The sequence below is a fragment of the Chrysochloris asiatica genome, unplaced genomic scaffold, assembly GCF_000296735.1.
Source record: "Chrysochloris asiatica unplaced genomic scaffold, ChrAsi1.0 scaffold00048, whole genome shotgun sequence".
Taxonomy (NCBI): domain Eukaryota; kingdom Metazoa; phylum Chordata; class Mammalia; order Afrosoricida; family Chrysochloridae; genus Chrysochloris; species Chrysochloris asiatica.
In genome coordinates, this window is record NW_006408566.1 from 10,635,570 (window position 1) to 10,645,092 (window position 9,523).

Genomic DNA, 9,523 nt, shown 5'->3' on the forward strand with positions numbered 1-9,523 from the left:
ACTTCCAAAACGATATTGAAAAGGAGTGGTGACAAAGGGCATCCTTGTCTGGTTCCTGTTTGTGGAGGGAAGGCTTTCAGTTTCTCTCCATTGAGAGTGATGTAGGCTGTTGGTTTTGTATCTATGCACTTGATTATGTTGAGGAATTTCCCTTCAATTCCTCCTTTGTTGCGTGCTTTTTCCAGGAATGCATGTTGGATTTTGTCAAAAGCCTTTTCAGCATCAATTGATACGATCACGTAGTTCTTTTCCTTTTCCTTATTTATGTGGTGAATTACATTGATTGTTTTTCTAATGTTGAACCATCCTTGAATCCCTTTTATGAAACCCACTTGGTTATGATGTATTATTTTTTTGATGTGGTGCTGGATTCTGTTGGCTAGGATAATTTTTACATGTTCATGAGGGATATTGGTCTGTAGTTTTCTTTCTTACTGATGTCCTTCCCTGATTTTGGTATGAGGGTTATGCTTGCTTTATAAAAAGTATTGGGATGTTTTCTATCCTCTTTTATATTCTGGAATAATTTGAGTAGAATTGGTGATAGCTCCTCCTGGAATGTTTGGTAGAACTCACCAGTGAAGCCATCTGGGCCTGGACTTCTTTTGGTTGGGAGTGTTTTGATAACCTGATCAATTTCTTCTATTGTTATGGGTCTGTTCAAGTTTTTACTTCATTCTGTGTAAGTTTTGGTGGGTTGTGTTTTTCTAAAAATGCATGCATGTCTTTTAAGTTTTCAAATTAGTTTGAGTACAATGCTTCATAGTATTCTGTTATTATCCTTTTGATTTCCTTTGGTTCCGTTGTGACATTACCTGTGTGGTATCTAATGCAAGTTATTTGTGTCTTCTCCCTCTTTTCTTTGGTTAGGTCTTCCAATGGTTTGTCAACTTTATTAATCCTTTCAAAGAACCAGCTTCTTGTCCTGTTGATTTTTTCTATAGTTTTTCTATTTTCTATCTCATTTATTTCTGCTCTTATCTTTATTATTTCTTTTCTTTTGATGACTTTAGGTTCTCTTTGTTGGTCTGTTTCTAATTGTTGTAGATGCTGTGTTAATATGTTAATTTTGGTTCTTTCTTCTTTTTGAATGTGTGCATTTATTGCAATAAATTGTCCTCTCAGCACCCTTTTCGCTGTGTCCTGAAGAGTTTGGTATGTTGTGTTTTTATTCTCATTTGTTTCTAGGAACTTTATGAATTCATGTTTAATTTCTTCTTTTACCCAGTTGCTTTTCAGCAGGCTGTTGTTCAGTTCCCATGTATTCAACTTTATTTCCTTAGTTTTGTTGGTGATTTCTAGTTTTATAGCATTGTGGTCTGAAAAGATGCTCTGTAGTATTTTGATGTTTGTGAATTTATGGAGGCTTTCTTTGTGACCTAACACATGGTCAATTCTGGAGAATGTTCCATGTGCACTGGAGAAGAAAGTATACTGTGCTGTTGTTGGGGTGAATGTGCTGTACACGTCTATGAGGTCAAGTTGGTTGATTTCGCTGTTTAGTTCCTCTGTTACTTTGTGGAGTTTCTTTCTGATTGTTCTATCCCTTTTCAAAAGTGGCGTGTTAAAATCTCCTACTATAATTGTAGATTTATCTATTTCTTTCTTCAATTCTAGTAAGGTTTGCTTCATATATCTTGGTGCTTTTTCACTGGGAGCATAGATATTTATTATGGTTATGTCATCTTGCTCAATTGACCCTTTGATCATGAGATAGTGTCCTTCTTTATCTCTTATGCTGCTTTTTGTGTTAAAATCTACTTTATCAGAGACTAATATTGCCACTCCTTCTTGTTTATTGTTGTAGTTAGCTTGGTATATTTTTCCCCAATCTTTAACTTTTAGTCTGTTTTTGTCTTTGTGTGTAAGGTGTGTATCTTGAAGGTAACATATTGAAGGGTCTTATTTTCTTATCCAATCTGCCACTCTCTGTCTCTTCACTGGTGCATCCAATCCATTGACATTCAATGTAATTATCAATAGGTATGAATTAATTGCTGCCATTATATCAATTTTTTTTGATAGTGCTGTTTGTTCCTTTGTTCTGCATGGCTTCTTGTGCTGAGTTTGTGTTTTTTGTTGTATTTCTTGTCGATTTCTTCTTAGTTTTCATGTTCTGCTTGGAAGTTCATTTTCACAGTAAGTTGTGAAGTATTATCTTTCTTTTTAAAGCGTTGAAGAGCAAAGATGTCACCTTGAGAACAAAGGTGTGCCTGACCCAAGCCATGGTATTTTCAATAACCTCATATGCATGCCAAAGCTGGACAGTAAATAAGGAAGACCATAGAACAATTAATGCTTTTGGGTTATGGTGTTGGAGAAGAATATTGAAAATGCCATAAACTGCCAAAAGAACCAACAGATCTGTGTTGGAAGAAGTGCCTCCAGAGTGCTCCTTGGAGGCCAAGAAGGCCAAACTTCATCTCTCATACTTCAGACATATTGTCAGGAGAGACTAGTCACTGGAGAAGGATATCATGTTTGGTAACGTGGAGGGCCAGAGAAAAAGAGGAAAACCTCCAGCAAGGCGGACTGGCCAAGTGGCAGCATCAGTGGGCTCAAGCATGCCAACAATAGTGAGGTTGGCCCAGGATTGGGCAGTGTTTCATTCTGCTGTGCATAAGGTCACTATGAGTCAGCACCAACTCAATGGCACCTAACAAAAACAACACATATCTTGTTCTTTTGAAAATACAATGGCTTGGGTCAGGCCCATGGAAGTTTTCAAACAAAGACCTTTGCTCTTAAACACTTAAAAGAGGTTGTATGTAGCAGATTTGCTAAAGTAAACAGTTGTTTAATTTCTTAACTGCTGCTTTCATGAGTGTTGATTGTGGATGTAAGCAAAATGAAGCCTTTGACAACTTCAATCTTTCCTCCACTTGCCATGATGTTAGTTATTTATTATAAATGATTCTAAATAAAACATTATAAAACTAACAATCATAAATTGCATATAGGTAATTTTAAGGGTTCCAGTAGGTAATGTTGTTGTTGTTTTTAAGTACCGTGGAGTCGGTTCCGACTCATAGTTACCCTGCACAGGGTTTCTGAGGTTGTAAGATGAGCAGAAAGCCTCATCTTTTTCCCGTGGAACAGCTGGTAGTTTCGAACTGCTGACCTTGCGGTTCGCAGCCCGATTCATAACCACTACCAGAGCTCTTTTATTACCAGTAGGTAATAGATACGCATTATTCTCATAGGTTTTTTTTTTTTTTAATTGTTCTATTTATAACCACTCAGTATATAAAATGCCACTGCCTATATATTCCTTCTACTTGTAAGCTACACAAGAAAGTCTCAGCTTAATTAAAACACCATAAGTAATGAGAAAAACCCAGCTCCTTGCCTTTTCTTCTCTGTCAATAGGATTAGGATATTTCTGAACTCAACTTTGCCCTCAGACTTTTATCACAGACTTTTTCAGAACCACAAGTTAATGACAGGTATCAGCAAGTCAGGGGGAGGGAGAAAAAGCCTTAATTTCCCATTGTGAATGTACTGATTCATTAATAATGATTCAAGTGTTCAGTTAAGATTCATGTTGTCATGGACTTGCATTTAAACAATAGTGGAATGTGGATTTCTGCCATCTTTCATTAATCTTACATAGGAATGCTATTTAAGAAGCAGAAGAAAGGGAACTGGAAAAGAATAAAAGAGTAAAATATTCATGGCCAAAGTCTTAACTTATGTGGATGATTGTAAGCTTGCTAAAGAACCCTGATTCTTTTTACTTATCATTGGCAAATCTCAAAGTACATGCAAATAATGATTTAATCTACAAACTTTAAACCAGATACTAAGAAATCCCAAGTACAGAGGTCATGAACTGAATCAAGGTTACAACTTGCCTAAAGTCATGGAAAAGTTAATGAGCACATTAATTAAAACATCAAGTTATGATAGTTTAAATATTAACTCTGATTATCCCTCAGTATGTATGAATGTGCCAAATGAAATTTTAAGCCCACATCCCGTTAGTGATGCACCACTGGAAATACAGTCATTTTTTATAGAAAGATTCAGATTACTTTAGTTAATCATTTTTCATTATTCAAGTAATGTTCTAACATGAGCTGCTTTTCTTAACCTAAAATCTTTTAGAACTTAAGAGAGGAATTTGTGCTACTGCTCTTCATATGGAGTCCTGGTGTAGCACTGTAGGATAAGCACTCGACCTCAAAGTCGGTTTGTACCACAAGGTCAGTGGTTCAAACTCACTAGTCACTCCTTGGAAACTCTACACAGGGTCACTATGAATCAGAACTGACTCGATGGAAATTAAAAACAACAACTCATCTTACATTACTGATTTACATACCACCCTAAGAAATTTTGTGCATTTCCGCATATCAAATGTACCATCTGTTAATAGTATTTCTCTTTATTCACTTTAGCTTTTTTTTTTTTTTTTTTTTTTTTTTTTAAACACTCTGGCATATATAATAATTTGGTGTCACCAAGTCTGCCTCCTGGCTGCCATCTCTTAGTCCCTCTCTTCCTTTGAATCTAGAGTCCTCAGCTGCTCCCTGTCTCCATGACCCCATCTCTGCCTCCATCTCTGGTGTTGCTGCTTCTCTGGATACTATGGTCCTGCATTCTGCTTGTGCTCTTCTCTCTTGATGGTCCTAGGGCCCTTTGTTTCTGGACTGTAAGATTAACTACTCCCCCATTTATGTTACAAAACTTCTACCTTTACAATTGTGACAGTCACAATTAGTCATGATGACAATTACTCACTATTGAAAAGTAAGAATCTTATCCCCATCTCTTTTAACCAGACCCATCTAGACAAGATGAAAACTATTCAGGGGGAAATCTTTCTTCCCCACCCCCCACCACACTATTAAACTAAGCTCCCCCTTGAAACCTTGTAAGCCAGTCACTTTGTGCCTTTATCACCTCTTCATTTTAGGTAGCCAATGTCTAAGTTGCCTATCTCTATATACCCTGTGTACAGAGGGGATAGCATTGATACTTGATGTGAAGACTTCTTCCTCTCTGTTGGTATTTAGAATTACTATCTCCATGAGTATAGGTCAAGTTCATCAAATTGTAGCAATTTACCCTTGTTTCCTTTATCAAAAATTGTTTTGTTCTTTTTTTTTTTTTTTAATTTTCCTTTTAGTCAAGTTCTGATTATGAAGCCATCGAGGTTAGGTCAAATGGGTACTATCTGCAACTTTGGGTGTTCTTGTGTGCTTCACCTCACTTCATATCATGATTCACTCTCAGATCTAGCCCTCTGGGACTATGTCCTTATCCATGGGCTCCGGAGTCCCCAGGTCTCACCTCATTTTGGACCAACCAGCTCTTCCTATGCTCTCTCTCATCTCTAGGTCAATGGGAGTCTGTGGAATGTGGTTGAACTCAGCCCATTTCTTCATTGATGAAATTGACTTATTTTAGTTAACCCTGACTTAAGTAATTATATGGCTGAAACTAAAGAATTGATTTAATCATTGAGTTAAAAAAACAAATACTAAGATAAAGCTCAGAGTATAGATTCCATCATTATTATCAGCTGGAATGTTAGTTCAAGAAAATGTATAAGAATGACGAAAAATTACAACAATTGTTTATTATATGATAACCTGAAATCCTGATGTAGCATTGTAGGATAACCACTGGACTGCTAACTGTAAGGTTGGCAGTTCAAACCCACCAGATATTCCTTGGAAACTCTATACAGGGTCACTATAAGTTAGAACCAACTTGATGGCACTTAACAACAACATATAATAACCTAGTTTGTCTTACTAAATAGATACATAAATGTATATATTAATTGTTGTATGGTGGTTATGGTGGTGGTTATGTGATGTGGAGTCAGTTCCGACGCTTAGTGACCCCGTATAGGGTTTCTGAAGCTGTAAATCTTTATAGGAACCAAACGCCTCATCTTTCTCCTGAGGAGCAGCTGGTAGTTTGGAGCTGCTGACCTTGAGGTTAGCAGCCTGATTTATAACTGCTACACTACCAGAGTGGTTACCACCCAGAATTGGAGGATAAAAGATCCTCCAGTTCTGTATTCAGTTTTATATTGTTCCAAGTCACAGCATTTTTGTTAATTTTTTTCCCAATCTTTTTTTGCTCTATTCTTCAGTTTAGATAATTTCTATTAACCTGTCTTCAAGTTGATGGATCCTTTATTCTTGTGCCCAATATGAAGTCTATCAAGTACATATTTTGACTTTTAATATTATATTTTTTAGTTCTACACTTTCATCTTGGTTCTTTTATACTTCTCATTTTATTGCTGGGATTTCCTATCTGCTCACCACTCTGCCCATCTTTTCTTTTTAAATCATTTGTCCTATTTATAATCACTGTTTTAAAATCCTTATCCCAGGACTTGACTCTGCCCCATGGTTGGTACCTCAAGATACTCCTCAGAAGCCTCTCTCTCTGACTCAGCCTCAAACATGCCATCCAGACTGCTGAAGACTGGGAAGCTTAAGAGGCCTGGTGAGCCACAGCAACGCTTCCTCTGCAAGCACCGTAAGAACCTGGGAGGCCTGGGTTATGATGGTGGCATGCATTAATACAGAATCAACTTTAACAAATATCATTTAGGTTACTTTGGGTAAGTGGGTGTGAGACATTGTCTAGTGCTTTATCCATTAATAATAGGAATGTGGAATGTATAATGTATAAACTTAGAAGAATCAAAAGTTGTCAAAAATTAAATGGAATGTATAAAGATCCTGGGCATTAATGAGCAGAAATGGGCTGGTATTGACCATTTTGAATAGGACAATCATATGGTTTAGTATGCCAGGTATGACTAATTCAAAAAGAATGGAATTGTATTCATCAACAAAAAGAACATTTCGAGCTCAGCCTTGAAGTACAGTGCTGTCTATGAAAGGACATATTGGTACCCTACAAGGAAAATCAATTATACTACTATTATTTAAATGTATGCACCAACCACTAAAGCCATTGAAAACGAAATGGAAGAATTCTACCAAGTTCTTCAGTCTGAAATTGATCAGACACAAAATCAAGATGCACTGATATTTACTAGTGTGAAATGTGAAAGTTAAAAACAAAGAATAAAGATTTGTGTTGGAAAATAGGGCTTTGGTGATAGGAAGATCCCATGATAAATTTTGTAAGACCAACTACTTATTCATTGCAAACACCTTTTTCCAGTAACATAATGGCAACTAATTATGTGGACCTTACCTGACTGAACACTCAGGAAAGAAACTGACTACACCTGTGAAAAGAGAGGCTGGAAAAGCTCATTGTCACGAGACAAACAAGGCCAGGGTCAACTGTTGAACAGACCGTCAATTGCTTATATCTAAGTTCAGGCTGAAGCTGAAAAAATTAAAATAAGTCTGCAGAACTAAATATGACTTTGAGTATATCCTACTTGAATCCTGAGACCACCTCGACAATAGGTTTGACACACAGAACACTAATAAATGGAGACTAGAGGACTTGGGAACCCCACAACACCAGGAATATCATACATGACAATGAATGCGTAAAACACCTCATTAGATGGATGAAACAGGAGGATGTTAAGCTGAGTGAAATAAGTTGATCACAAAAGAAAAATATTGTGTTGGACCATTATCATACAAAATCAGGAAAAGGTTTTCACACAAAAAGAAAGGTTTTTTTTTTTTTGAGAATTACCAGGAGTGGGAGGGAAAGGAAGAATAAGGAAGAGTAAATTGTTAACTAGAGGTTGCTGGTTGTTGTTAAGTGCATTCCACCTCATAGTGACCCTATATAGGGTTTCCAAGGAGCAGCTGGTGAATTTGAACCACTGACCTTGGCATGTCAATGCTTATCCCACAGTGCCACACACATTAACTTGAGTGAGGCAGAAAACAAAACAAATTTAATTGAGTGGTATTGGGGAAAAAAAGAACATTACATTACGAAATGCTCACAACTTATATAGTAAATGAGAAGAGCAGATTACAAAACAGTATGGACATTATCACCCTTTTAATAAAAGTAAATAAAGTTTTATTTACACAGAAATGGAAAAAAAAATTAAAAAGAACATCATACATGAAGAAAGCAAAAGGTCATTAAAAAGACAGGAAAGAGAAAAGCGTGGATATCAGAAGAGACTTAAAACTTGTTCTTGAAGTAGGTAAAGTGAATGGAAAAAATGGTGACAAGAAAGAGTGGAACAAAAATTATAAAAGGTCAGTTCATTATATTATAATGAAAAGTTAAAGGCCTGAAATTAAAAATCTAAAAGGGAAGACCATTCTCAGCATTTCTCAAGCTGTAAGAACTGAAGAAACATTTCAAGTCTCAAGTTGCAACAATGAAGGAGTCTATGGGCAGAATATTGAATGATGCAGAAAGCATCAAAAGAAGTTGGAAGCATGCAAAGGAGATGGACCTACTATACCAAAAAAAGATTTGGTTGGTGTTCAACAATTTTGAGAGGTAGAATATTATTAAAAAGTTTACAGTACTGAAGAAAGAAGTCCAAAGTACACTGAAGGCATTGGCAAAAAACAAACAAGGCTCCAGGAATTACAGAATGCCAGTTGAAATGTTTCAACAAATTAATGCAGCACTGTGCTGGAAACACTCACTAGTTGGAAAAACAAACAAACAAAATATTGCAATGGTCACACAACTCAGACACTATACTCAGTGTTAGGTCAGAAATATTCAGGGCACAGATCTTCCAGTCAGGACAGCCTCTCTTCGGCTGTGTCACTGTCCAACTGTCACATGATATGAGGCTATTGAAAATATCATGGCTTGGGTGAGGTACACCTTAGTCCTCAAATTGACATCTTTGTTCTTAAAGTTTTTAAAGAAGTCTTAGGCAGCAGACTTGACTAACACAGTATGTCATTTGATTTCTTGACTGCTGCTTCCATGAGTGTTGATAGTGGATCCAAACAAAAGTAAGTCTTTGATAACTTCAATCTTTTCTCCATTTTTGTGATGTTATTTATTGGTCTGGTGGTGAGGATTTTTGTTTTCTTTACATTGAGGTGCAATCCATACCAAAGACTGTAGTCTTTGATCTTCATCAATAAGTATTTTAAGTCCTCTTAGCATTCAGCAAGCAAAGTTGTATCATCTGCACATGGCAGGTTGTTAATGAATCTTCCTCCAATCCTGATGCCATATTCTTTTTTAATATAATTAGCTCTTCAGATTATTTACTCAGCATACAACCCTCAGGTTGGAAGGCACTCAAAATGTGACTGGGGAGGAGATGCCTCCTCAAAGTAGAGTTGGCCATGATGATGCGAATGGAGTTAAGCTCATGGGAGAAAAGCCCACAGAACCTTCATTTGCTGATGGGGCACAATTCAAAATGAAGAGAAACAGCTGTAAACAGCCACTGAAAATCAGAACATGGAATGTACGAAGTATGAATCTGGGAAAACTGGAAGTTGTCAAAAATGAAATGGAATGCATAAACATTGATATCTTAGGCATTAGTGAACTGAAATGGACTGGTATTGGCCATTTTGAACCTGATAACCACATGGTTTACTATGCTGGGAATGACAAA